We start from the raw sequence: 13,578 nt of genomic DNA, 5'->3' as shown, positions 1-13,578 counted from the left end.
ACAAGAGGGCAGGTAGAAAGGAATGATGAGGAATTTAACTTCATGGTATTTACAAAGTAATGAAGTAGCATTGGTCTTATGCCTTTTAGACCAGGATGATAAGAGTAAATGAAAGTTTTCTACTGCCACTCCATTCCCTCTCCAAACATAGTGATGCCAAGCAGCTAGTAATATGGTACAGAGGAAGGAAGAGAAGGGGGGGGGAGGGAGGAAGGGAGGGAAGGAAGGAAGGTAGGATGGAGAAGAGAGAATGAAACATTTCAACTATTGTGCTAAATTCTTTGCAGATATTATATTTGATTCTCACAACAACCCTGGGTGGTAAGTATTATCACCCCCATTTTACAGTTAAAGAAGCTGAAGTAGAAAGTGAATTCAATTCAACAACAAAAAATAGAAATAATTAACATCTTTAGCAAAGTTGCAAGATACAAAATAAACCCACAGAAATATCAGTATTTCTATTTTCCACCAACAAAATTCAACAGCAAGAGATAGAAAAGGAAATTCCATTCAAAATAATCTAGACAATATAAAATACTCAAGAGTATACCTTCCAAAACAAATCCATCAACTATATGAACATAGTTGAAAAACACTCTTCACACAAATAAAGTCAGACCTAAACAATTGGAAAAATATTAATTGCTCATGAATATATTGAGCCAATATAATATAATAAAAATGATAATCCTACCTCAATTAATTTACCTATTCAGTGCCATACCAATCAAAATACCCAAAAATTATTTCATAGGACTAGAAAAAAATAACAACAAAGTTCATCTGGAAGAACAAAAGGTCATGAATATCAAGGGAATCAATGAAAAAAAATATGAAGGAAGGAGGCCTAGCCATACCAGATCTCAAACTATACTATAAAGTAATAATCATCAAAATAATCTAGTACTGCTTAAGAAATAGAGTAATAGACAATGAAATCGATTAATTTATCAACACAGAGTAGCTAATGTCCATAGTAACTTAGTGTTCAACAAACTAAAAGACCCAAGTTTTTGGAGAAAGAACTCACTATTTGACAAAAATTGTTGGGAAAACCTGGAAAACAGTAGGGCAGAAACTAGGCATAGATTAACATCTCACTCCATATACCAAGATCTAAAAATATAATTGATGTAGAAATAAAGGGTGACACCATAAACAAATTAGAGGAATATGGAAAAGTTTAACTTTCAGATTTATGGATAAGGGAAAAATTTATGACCAAACAAAACAAAGAGAACACTATGAAAAAAGAAATGGATGATTTTTATTACATTAAATTAAGTGTTTTGTACACACAGAACCAATGCAACCAAGATTAGAAGGGAAATAAGAAATTCAGGGGAAAAAATTTATAGAAGGCCCCATTTCTCAAAAATATAAAGAATTGAGTCAAATTTATAAGAATATAAAGCATTATCCAATTGAAAAATGGTCAAAGGATATGAACAGTTCTCAGAGGAAGAAATTAAAATCATCTAGTCATATGAAAAAATGTTCCAAATTACTATTGATTAGAGAAATGCAAATTAAAACAACTCTGAAATACCATCTCACACCTGTCAGATTGGCAAACATGACCAAAAAGAAATGACAAATATTGGAGGGGATGTAGAAAAATTGGAAAGTACATTGGCTCTGGAGTCAGAGTACTCACCTCAGAAGCTTGTTACATGAATGACCTTGAGCAAGTCCCTTAACCTCCCTAGAGTTCAGTTCCCTCTTCTGTAAAATTAGGAGATTGGACTAAATAACCTCTGAGGTCCCTTCTAGCCCCAGGTTCTATGAGCAGTTGATACTTCCTCCCATTCTCCCTAGAGAACACCATTACAATCCAGAGAAATTATCGTGATGTTCTTTGGGCACAAAATCTAAGAGTGAAACTCTCAGAAATATACATCCCAGAGCTGTGATGATGGGTATGATTTTGGAAAATGGGATGTCATGAAGTGGTGAGATAGGAACTAGATGGAGATGAATCTGAAAAACTGTCCTCCAAACCCCTTACTCTCTTTGCTCCCACTACCATTGTCTTGAAAACTTCCAAATGCCATTAGATGTATTTTAAACTGGTTTCTATAGTAGGCTGAGCCAGAATTTGTAGGTCCCTTACAGATTCATAGGACACACAAATACAAGTCTGGTGCAAATTAGGCAAGGTCAGAGTCAGCCATGAAAAAAAAGGAATGGGGAGGGGAGGAGGGAGAGAAAAGCAAGAGGTCATCCATTTTCTTCCCTAGTCCTGCCCCCTACTTTTTAGGTGGTCTGATCCATGGCCATCCCACTCATTTTTTCTGAGGAAATGTCTTTACATGAACTGTTACCCTCATCACCCTGGCCTCCTCAGAGAACAGAACACCACAATATTCCTTCATTGAATTCTAAACATTCTAAATGACTAAATGAAAATTCCTTTTGAGCTCTTCCCACCAGTCCCCCTCAACAACCCCCCACTGAAGCCTCTCAGAGGAAAATTAAAAACAGTCCCATCACCCCCCTTAACTCTAGTCTCACCACTGTCTCAGAAGATTTCTATTTGTATAACTTTAAATCTTTTCTCTAGTCATTCTAATTCCATTTTCCCTTCTGTCTGCTAGGTACAAGAAGCTTATCTATTGTGGCAATAATCATACTAACCCATACATTTGAAAAATCCAGTTTCATTTGGGATTCATTCAACTATCGTTTCTTGAAGACTTCTATGTGGCTTTTCTGTCTTCTTACATTCTCTCTCTCATGGTCTGTCACACTGGCAGATGTATAGCTTGAGGTTGATGTTTACTCATTTTAAAATATGATTCTTTGTGGATCCATTTGGAGTTTTCTTGGCAAAGATCCTGGAATGGTTTTTGCCATTTTCTTCTCCAATTCATTTTTCAGATGAGGAAATTGAGGCAAACAGGGTCAAATGACTTGTGCAGGGTCACATAGTAAATATCTGAGGCTAGATTTGAACTCACAAAGATGAGTTTTCCTGATTCCAAGCCCAGGGCTCTATCCATTGTTCCTCCTAGTTGCCCCTCGTAGCTTACTTGACTTCATATTCCATCATTCCTCTCTGTACCTTTACATGAATGTCCTTCATGTCTAGAATGCTCTCCCTCCTCACCTCTACCTCCTAGTTTCCCAGAATTCCTTTGAAACTTGATGCTAAGCCAAACTTCTTTTTGCATTAGATCTTTCCTGGTTGTCTCTCCTCAGCTCCTATACTATTGGTGCCTTCCTTTTTCAGATTGCCTCTGTATATAAAAGATGATGCTTGAGTTGCCTCTTAAAGGAAATGAGGGGTTTTATGGGGAGGAAGTACATTCCAAGCATGGGGAATAGCAAGTACAAAAGCATGGAGACAAGAGATGGAGTACCATATGTGAAAAATAGAGAACATTTCGGCAGATCCTTAGATTGCAAGAAAAGGAATAATGATTAGCCAGGTTAGAAGGATAGTTTGAGGACAGACTGAGGAATGGTCTTAAAAGCCAGAGGAGAATTTATAATAATAGCTAACATTTAGCTGACATTTATATAGGACTTTGAAGTTTGCAAAGCATTTTACATACAATTATTTCATTTGATCAGTTTATATTTTATCCTAGAGGAAAAAAAGGAAACCACAGAGTTTATGTAACAGGAGAGTGGTGTGGTAAAGATCTGTTGTTTCAAGAAAATAGCTTGAGCAGCTCTATGGAGGTTGAATGGAAATTGGGAGAATTTGGAGGCAGAGCACCCAAATCTGAAGACATTATAATAATCTAGGTTTAAACTGAGATGGTGGCTATATGAGTAAAGAAAAGAAGTCAGATATAAGAGATGTTGTGGAAGTAGGAACAGTAAGATTTTCCTTCCTTCCTTCCTTTTTTCCTTCCTTCCTTCTTTCCTTCCTTCCTTCCTTCCTTCCTTCTTTCCTTCCTTCCTTCATTCCTCCCTCCCTTCCTCCTTTTCTTTCTTTCTTCCTTCCTCCATTTCTTTCTTCCTTCCTCCCTTTCTCCCTTCCTTTCTTTCTTTTTTCTTTCTTTCTTTCTTTCTTTCTTTTTCTTTCCTTCTTTCTTTCTTTCTTTCTTTCTTCCTTTCTTTCCTTCTTTCTTCCTTCCTTCCTTCCTTCCTTCCTTCCTTCCTTCCTTCCTTCCTTCCTTCCTTCCTTCCTTTCTTTCTTTCTTTCTTCCTTCCTTCCTTTCTTTCTTTCTTTCTTTCTTTCTTTCTTTCTTTCTTTCTTTCTTTCTATCCTTACCTTCTGTCTTAGGATCAATACTATGCATTTGTTTCAATGCAGAAGAATAGTAAGGGATAGGCCAATGGGGATTAAGTGACTTGCCCAGGGCCACACAACTAGGAGGTATCCATTTGAGCCCAGGACTTCCCATCTCTAGGCCTGACTCTCAATCTACTGAGCCATCTATATCTCTGAAAGATTTTCCAACTAATTAAATAAATGGAGTCACAGAAAATGAAGAGTTCAAGATAATGCTGAGGTTGAGAACCTACAAGACTGAAAGTATGATGTAATCCCATACAGAAATAGGTAAATTCAGAAGAGGAATGGTTTTTGGGGAAAAAAACAAAAATTCTAGATAAGTAGCACATGGATAAGTGGATCAAGTGCTGGGGAGTCAAGAAGGCTTGAGTTCCAGTCCTGCCTCAGACTTTAGGAGCTGTGTGCCCCTGGGCAAATAATTTCACCAATCAAAACCTCATTTACCACAGCTGTAAAGTAGGGATAAGAATAGCACTTTCCTCTCAGGGTTATGGTCAAGATCAAATGAAAATATATATATATATTAAAGAACTTTTAAACTTTAAAGTGCTACATAAATGATAACTACTATTATTTTGGATGAGACATCTAGGTGGGACAGTGGGTAGAGTGCCAGGATTAGAGTCTGGAAGATTCATTTCCCTGAGTTTCAAATCCAGCCTCAGATACTTCCTAGCTGGGTGGCCCTGTTCATCCCAGTTTCCAAATCTATAAAATGAGCTAGAGAGGGAATGGCAAACCACTGCAATATCTTTAACAAGAAAAACCACAATAGAGTCACAAAGAGTCAGATTTGGGGCAGCTAGGTAGCTCACTGAATTTTTTTTTAAGCCTTACCTTCCATGTTGAAATCAATATTGTGGCTTGGTTCCAAGGTAGAAGAACAATAAGAGAGGGAGAGAGAGAGGGAGGGAGGGAGCGATTGAGGTGACTGATGAGCCAGCAAATGAGGTTGAGAATGAATTGTCAGATGGGTAGGAAAAAACCCAGGGAAGAGTGTGGTCATGAAAACCCAGCCATGAGAGACTACCTAGGAGAGGAAATGGTGTTCAAATGTATCAAATATAACAGAAAGGTCAAAACCAATAAGGACTGAGAAAAGACTATCAGAATTGGCAATTTGGTTCTTTGGTAACTTTGGAAAGAGCAACTTCAACTACGAAATGAGACTGAAAGGCAGATTGTAAAGGACTGAAAAGTGAGGGGGGAAAAACAAATAGAAGGAGGCAGCAAGAGTTAATAGCTTTTTTTTTGAGGAGTTTTGGTAGAAAGAGAGAAGAGATATAGGGAAGTATAGCTTGAGGGAATAATCGCATCTAGTTTAGGATTGTTTTTAAGAATGGAGAGACAGACATATTCAAAGACATTAAAGAAGGAACTAGCCGATAAGGAGAAATTAAATATTGGTGGTTGGTTGGGGGGAGGTGGAATGATAAAGGGAACAATCTCCTAGAGAAAATAGGAGAGAATAAGATCAAGGACACATGAAGAGGGGGAGTAATCATAGACTGGTATTATCACAATATCAAAGACTGGTGGAAAGAGGAAAGGGCAGCTGGAGGACAGAATCAATAGAATGCCAGGCCCAAAGACTCATTTTTTGAGTGCAAATCTGGCTGCAGACACTTCCTAGCTGTCTGATCCTAAGCAAGTCACTTAACCCTGTTGGTCTCAGTTTCCTCATCTGTAAAATGAGCTGGAGAAGGAAATGGCAAACCTCTCCAGTATCTTTGCCAAGAAAATCACAAGGAGTCAGACATGAATGAAACAACCGAAACCACAACAATTAATGTAAAATATGGAAGACCTTAACAAACCATATCAATGCCAGCTCGTCTTACTGTAATTATTATAGTATTGTTATCAAATTTTCAAAAGACACAAAACGGATAATGATAGCCAAGATGAATGACAGTTAAGATCAAAAAGAACCTGACAGGCTAAAATGATGGGTTAAATTCAGTTTTAAAGGGACCGATGTAAAGCCCTAAACTTGGGTTAAAAAAATAAAAAATATATGAAATAAAGAGACAAGGCTGTCTTGTCTTGAAAATAAATGAAATAAAGATACAGAGATCTCCAGCTAGAAGGTCATGATTCCAGAAGATGGTGACGAAGATAATGAGAGATCTGGAGATCATGCCTCCACAAGATCATCTGAAGGAACTTGGAATGTTCATATTAGAGTGAAGAAGTCATTTCAGTCATATCCAACTCTCTTGACCTCATTTGAGGTTTTTTCGGCAAAAATCCTAGAATCTTTTGTCATGTTTTTTTCTCCAGTTCATTTTACAGATGAGGAAATCAAAGGCAAACTGTTGAGTGATTTGCCCAGGGATACACAGCTAGTAATTGTCTGAGGCCAGATTTGAACTCGGAAAGGGGTATTTTCCTGACTCCAGGCCTGGTATTCTATCCACTTTACCACCCAGCTGCCCTCTGTGAAGCTTTAAGGGAGAATTAATGGTTTCTTCAATTGTTCTTCTACTTTATCTTGTTAAGTAAAGAGGAACCACTGAAATTTTAGCATCAGGGCTTCCTGTGGGATCTAAAATTGCTAAGTAATAGATAAATTAAAATAAAAAACAAAGTAATAAAAGCATCTATCTTTAACCTTACCATTCTGATCAGATCATTCCTCTGTTTAAAATCTTCAATTGCTCTCTCCTATTCAAATTCCTTTGCCTGGCACTCAAGGCCTTTCACAATCTGGCTCCATCTTACATTTCTAGCCATATTCACGTTATTTTCATTCATGCAATTCTACAGGACAGTCAAACTGGGCAGCTAGCTGTGCACCCCAAGGAAAATGAATCCTACCATTCATTTACCCACCCATTCTTTACCTGCCAAATTCCTACCCATTCTTTTATATAATCAGAATTATTCATTTTACATCTTATAAATACTCTTTTTTTCTTGTTTGGTCACAAATTCTTCCCTTCTCCACAGATCTCCTAGGAAAACAATTCTGTGTTTCCTGAAGCTAGTTATAGTATCACTCTTTATATCTAAATCATATATACATTTTAACTTTATCTTGGTATAGGATGTGAGATATTGGTCTATACCTAGCCTCTGTCATATTGTCTTCGTACCCATTCTTTAAAGCCCAACTCAAATGTCAACTTCTCCTCCTCCATGAAGCCTTCTTTGATCACAAGTATGAATAACAACTTTGCCTTTTCAACTGTGCAAATCACTTGCTTTGGAACCCTTCCTTGAATTTGATCATAATAACTAACATTTAAATGATACCAGCTAAGTGATGCTGTGGATAGTTAGACCTGAGTCAGGAAGATTCATCTTCATGGTTCAAAGATGGCCTCAGACACTTACTTGATGTGTGACCCTAGGCAAGTTGCTTAACCCCACTTGCCTCAGTTTCCTCATCTGGAAAATAATTTAGAGAAGGAAATGGCAACCATTCCAGTATCCAAGATACTAGATTATGAAAAGTTGACACAACTGAAAATGATCAAATAACAAAACAAATATTGTACTTTAGCATTTGCAAAGCATTTAATATAATAATAATGATAAGAGCATTTATAGAGTGCTTTGAGGTGTGCAAAGAACTTTACATTATATTCATCTATACCACCTGTTTTTTTTTTCCTTACAGTAACCCTGTGAAGTGGGTACTACCATTATTATCATTTAAGAGATGAAGAAACTGAGGCTAAGTGACTTTCCCCAGAGTCACCAGTAAGGATCTGAGGCAGGATTATAACTCAAGTCTTCCTAACTCCACATCCAATGCTCAATCCATGTTTTACCTGGATATACTCATTATCTTTCTCCCCAAACCCATTTTCTTCTAAGCATCCTTATTTTCATAGGGGGGCTGGCTTCACCAGGTTTCTAGACTTCAAGTCTTTCTACTACAACACACTTTGTCCCATCTGCTCTGTCTTATTTAGCTATTAGATCATAAAGGCAGGGATAGAGACTTATTTCCAAACTCTGCTTCCAGTGCTCTGTACCCAATAGGCAGAATTGAAAATGAAAAGAATGAATATTTCCCTGAATTTGTACCTTCTCACCAATATCATGATCCGATCCCTTTTGCTATTTAATGTTGCACCCAGTCTCTTCCCATATCGAGCACTATCAGGCCATAAAAAACCTATCTGTATGAGAATCAACCCGCTAATATTATTCATATATTCTAATTGCATAGAAATATACACACTTGTAAAGACACACGTATGCACACACGCATGAGCACACACCCACGCATAAACGTGCCTATGGCTCTTGGTCTTGTTCTCCCTCTCTCTCTCTCTCCTCTCTCCATCTCTCTCTCTCTCTCTCTCTCTCTCTCTCTCTCTCTCTCTCTTCTCCCTCCTTCCCTTCCTTCCTCCCTCCCCACATCATTATCCAGGCTCTGACAATCTCTCACTCCCAAGCAGTGACCAGTACAAAGGTGTTAGACAAGAAGGACTTCTCTAAAGAGTCGTAAGAGAGACTGGAGTTGCCAGTCATTTCATAATCTAAGCTCTTTCTCAGTCTGTTTGGTAGTGAATTCAATTTGAAACATACCCAGGGTGTGGTATTGTCTCTTTCTTGCTGGCACCAGCTTGGGGGGAGGGAAACTTGCTCCTCCAAAGTCCAGATTCAGTGTTTCTGTTCCTTTAAACTCTCGGGTTCAGAAAAGAAAAAGGGAGGAAGCATATGAGAAAAAGGTACCAGTTGCCATGGAGACAGCATCTCTGGTATTGGTGCATCCAGTGGGTGGTGGTCACTTATTAGTTGTGGGGCAGATTATGTTCCTGCAAAGATGTTGGCATTGGCTTTAGGAGGAGATAACTATGACTTTTCTGCCTCCTCCCCCAACCTAGAGGCTTCCTGTTAGACCCTAGAAGACCCACAAAGCTTTGGAGAATAGCCCAGGGCAACGAATCATAGTTCATGTTCTAGGGAAAAAAAAAAAGGAAAAGGTGCCTGGGAGTCTATTCAAAGACAATAGAAAAAATAGGAAGAAAGGGATCACTTGGAAACAGTCCAGAAACTGAGTATAAAAATTATTTCATACTTGATACAGAATTCTGATTTTACTGGCCTGGTCTTCCTCTATTCTACAGTCACTCAATTGCTATCTGCCTCAGTTTCTTCATCTGTAAAATGGCACCTATTTCCCAAGATTGTTGTGAGTATAAAATGAGATGTTTGTAAAGTGCTTTGGAAACCTTAGGTCATTAAGATGACACAGTGGCAGTTCTGGAGTCAGAAAGATCTGAATTCAAATCCAGCCTCAGACACCAGATGATCAAGACCCTGAGCAAATCACTGAACCCTGTTTGCCTCAGATTCCTCATCTATAAAATGAGCTGGAGAAGGGACTGGAAAACTAATCTAGTATCTTTACAAAGAAAATCTCAAATCAGGTCATGAAGAGTCCGACACAACTAAAACAAGTAAACAAAAACACTGTAAAACCTTAAAATATTATTTAAATGCTAGTTGTTATTCCATAGTCTTGTTCTCATCCCCCTCTGGATGCTTCCCTTTAATCCTCCTATGTTTCTAGGCTCCTTCCCCCAATTTGGATTTTTTCTGCAAGCTTCCATATTACAAATGTGTCATTTTCTAGCTGATGGACACCTCTCTGCCATTGGAGTTTCACTGAGAGTTTGGAAACCAACTAGAAACATTCAATTGGATCCTTCCCATCCCTACAAATACCTGAGCAGATCTGATTTGGAAGCTGCCATGCCAAGTTCCACCAATAAGTGAGCTGCTTTGAGGCAGCAGGAACTCCAGAATCCTAGACCACTGTAAACTATTTTCTCATGGTTGTTCAGTCATTTCTGATTCTCAGCGATCCCATTCAGGTTTTTTTTGGCAAAGATATTGGAGTAGTGTGCCATTTTCCTCCATTTTATAGATGAAGAAACTGAGGTAAACAGAGTTAAATGAGTTGCCAAGGATCTCACAACTAGGAAGTATCTGAGGTCAGATTTGAACTCAGAGAGATGAGTGTTCTTGACTCCAGACCTTGCACTTTATCTAGCTGCCCAAAATGTTGGTCTCTGCTATTTTTTTTTCTACCATCAGGCTAGAGGGTTTCACATAATAGCATTTTCCCCCAATAATCTCATGGGCCATTAATCCTTCCCTGACTCTTCCCTATCTTGAAAGTTGTAGTTCTGTCCCAGTATGTCAGAGTTGATATTCTCCTGCTTTGGAATCCTATCTCTAATTTGGGCATGGTTAGCCCTATCCCTAGTGTGTCAGAGTTTATGGTCTTCTACTTTGGAGGACTCAGGAATGGTCACAGTATGAGGGGTTCATTGGGCTGCCCTTGTATCCTTCCATGGTTCTTCTTGCCTCTCATTTCCTTGACTGTCTCCAATTAAGCTATGTGGCCTTCTTTTTTGGATCTTTCCCTAAATAGTCCAAATAAAGAGGACTACTACTTTAAGCACTGACTGGCTCATCTAGTCATTTTCAAAGGCTCTCAGTGATGGGCCCTGGCAAGTAGACACACAGAAAATGGAGGGATCAAATGGAGAGGCTAATAAGATTATCTGAAGGTGTATAAAAGCTCTGGCTTGTATAATCACTGGAATGGAAAAAAGTATTCCAAAAGTTGCAATAACTCTTTAACCTATTCTTCCCATGCCTCTCACTACATACAAGATCACAGAAACAGAACCTTGATTTTCAGAAATAATGAGAATATCCATTCAGAGAGGGGGCAGTTTCCTTCCCTCTATATTCCTATGGTACCATAAATGGGTGTAGGGAATTGGGTCTTAACCATCACATGGAATCCCATGGCTCTGTACTTATTTGCTTGAGAAAGTATAGTAGAAAGAGACTTAGGTCAAGAAGATCAAAGTGGAACCATCCAGATGAAGAAAGTGGCTTAGGAATTCCTCTCTTTGAAGGCTCTTCCTTCATGTTCTCTACTCCTCAAGTTAAGTAAAGCAGCCAGAGCAAAGACTAATCTTGAGCTCTATGCATCCTAGAAAGGTATAGCAGGATGTAGCACAATCTACTTCAGTGGGGCATAGTGAAAGATCATTAATTGGCTCCAAAGTCAAAGGATCTTGATTCAAATCTTGGGTTTGCCATTTATTTTCTACATGACTTTGGTCTTGGCCACACTTTCTTCATCTATAAAATGTGAGAACTGGATTGATATGTCTTTTATATTTTTAGAATCATGGGATTTTAATTATATATAAAATGTATACTATAATATTTAATTTTTCCATTTACATGTAAAAACAATTTGACATTTTGAGTTCCACATTCTCTCTCTCTCTCTCTCTCTCTCTCTCTCTCTCTTTCTCTCTCCTATATCCCTCCCAGAGATAGTGAGCAACTTGCCATTGGTTATACATGACTATCACACAAAACATATTTCCATATTCATCATGTTGTGGAAGAAATCACATTAAAAAAAGTCTTGGAAATAAAAAGAAGAATGGTTTGCTTCAATCTGCATTCAGACTCCAGTTCTTTCTCTGGAGGTGGATAGCATTTTTCATCACAAATTCTTTGGGGTCATCTTGGATCATTGTATTTCTGATAACTAAGTCATTCACAGTTTGGACAAATATTCTAAGTTTTTCTAGTTTTTCATCCTATAAACCCATTCATTCTAAAGATAAAAAAAAAAAAGTGAAGCCCAGAGCATTAAGTGATTTTTTGAAAGTCATGCAAGTTGAATCATAACCAGAATTTAAACTCAAATTTTTGTACTATATCACAGGATAATTTCTTCAGGATCACTTTTGATTAAAGTTCTTAGGTAGTAACTCCACAGTGTCTGTGATCAGGAATCATTAATAAAATTACATATACATTCCTTCCACCCAAGCCCTCATTTATTTTGAAGAATAAATGTTACCTCCCCTTATAACCCAGAGTCAAGTTGTCCTTACCTCTCCAGTTCCTCCTGTTCCCTGACCTCTTTCTCTTTTTTTCCACGAAGAGATGCCAAATGCCCTTTAAAAATCTCTCTTCTCAAGTTTCTTTAGCAATATCTGAATCTAAAAAATCGTACAGTAACCCAAAGTAAGTTCCACTTCTTGGTCTTTTCAAGGAATGTTAGCTATAGAGTTAAGGCGTGTGTTGCCTGTGTAGTTATAGGGATATCGAAAGAAATAAACAGATAATCTGAAGGTTTGGCATGAAAAGATATCTCTGAATCTTGCCAATCTTCTCATAGGAAGGCTATGATTCCTTCCTTGAGAAGAGTAGAAGAGGCCATGAAGATGGTTGCTCTGTTCTCCTCAGAGAAAAAGAGGGACTATTCTAGAACTATTTTTATCTGCCCCACTAAAATTTGCTAATCTGGAGTCATAATTTCCATTTCAAGTCACTTTCCTGGCCATTATACCTTAAAGGGGAGAGAATACCCCAAGTTTATATCCACTGGATTGGCTCCTTCCCACCAAATGCTAACTATATGAAGGACCATCACACATAATGATAATAAGTTAACCCATTTACCAAAGCAGATAAACAGAAATTGAAAAAAAAAAGTGCTACAGTATAGAATATACCAGAAAATATATGTGAATGAGTTCTTTGATGAAAGCAAAATGGACTCTCAACTCAACCAAGAGAGGCTCCAATCTCACCAAAGGAGAAATTTCCAAGGTCCCTAGGGAGGCAGGCTGGAAAACAGGGCCATGTTAAGGGATCAACATTCCCTACATATTGCCACTTCCAAAGACCTTTTTTTCCCCTTCTTCTTCACTGGAGTCAGCCCTGATGGAAATCTGGAACCATCTGTGTCCTCTCAAAAGAAGAATAAAGAAGAATGTCTCTTTTTCAGAGCTCTCCCACCAACTCCACCCTCCCACAGTCTTGATTCATTGAGTCATCATTCTCATTCTCACCACCAATTAAGAGAAACTTATGCAAAACATTCCGAGCTTGAAAGCCAGATTACATTAGATGTTTTTCACTTATCTTGGGGGTGGGGTGCAGGAGAAGGGAGAAATCTCATCTGAGTTCATGTACAAGTTGTGGGCTAGTTAATGAGATGCACTGAAGTAATGCACAACTCCCAAGGACAGATATAAAATTGAGGCCAGGCAGATGAACTTTGCAAGTAATAAGCTACTTTGTCTCTGTGTATCTCACTCCTTCCAAATCTAGCCCTTGAAAGAATCAAGTGGATTTTTTCATAACGTGTGCTGTTGCTAGTTTCACCCCACCCTAAAGATACAGAGAGAAGATCAAAGTGGTGTGGACAGAAAAAGGACTGAATTTGGAGTCAATGGATCTAACTACCAGCTATTACCAGTGTGAATTTTAGCCAAGTGCTGGTCTTTATTAATAAAATAGAGGTAACTAATTAT

At 38.2% G+C, this 13,578-nt stretch overlaps 1 protein-coding gene across 2 annotated transcripts in view; it reads right to left on the bottom strand.

The window, feature by feature from the left end:
• Positions 1-12,996, bottom strand: part of ANGEL1 (angel homolog 1) — a 122,585-nt gene extending 109,589 nt beyond the window's left edge. Inside the window, exons 1-2 of one of the 2 annotated variants that reach the window (XM_056810627.1) lie at positions 12,853-12,963; positions 12,151-12,258 (exon numbers count right to left, since the gene is read on the bottom strand). The gene's annotated coding sequence lies outside the window, so the exon portion shown is untranslated. Of the gene's footprint in view, positions 1-12,150; positions 12,259-12,852 lie in introns of both variants that reach the window. The other variant, XM_016428175.2, reaches the window with a different exon arrangement.
• Positions 12,997-13,578: the final 582 nt, after the last annotated feature.

The sequence above is a fragment of the Monodelphis domestica genome, chromosome 1 (assembly GCF_027887165.1).
Source record: "Monodelphis domestica isolate mMonDom1 chromosome 1, mMonDom1.pri, whole genome shotgun sequence".
Taxonomy (NCBI): Eukaryota; Metazoa; Chordata; class Mammalia; order Didelphimorphia; family Didelphidae; genus Monodelphis; species Monodelphis domestica.
This window is presented reverse-complemented; position numbering and strand designations above follow the sequence as displayed.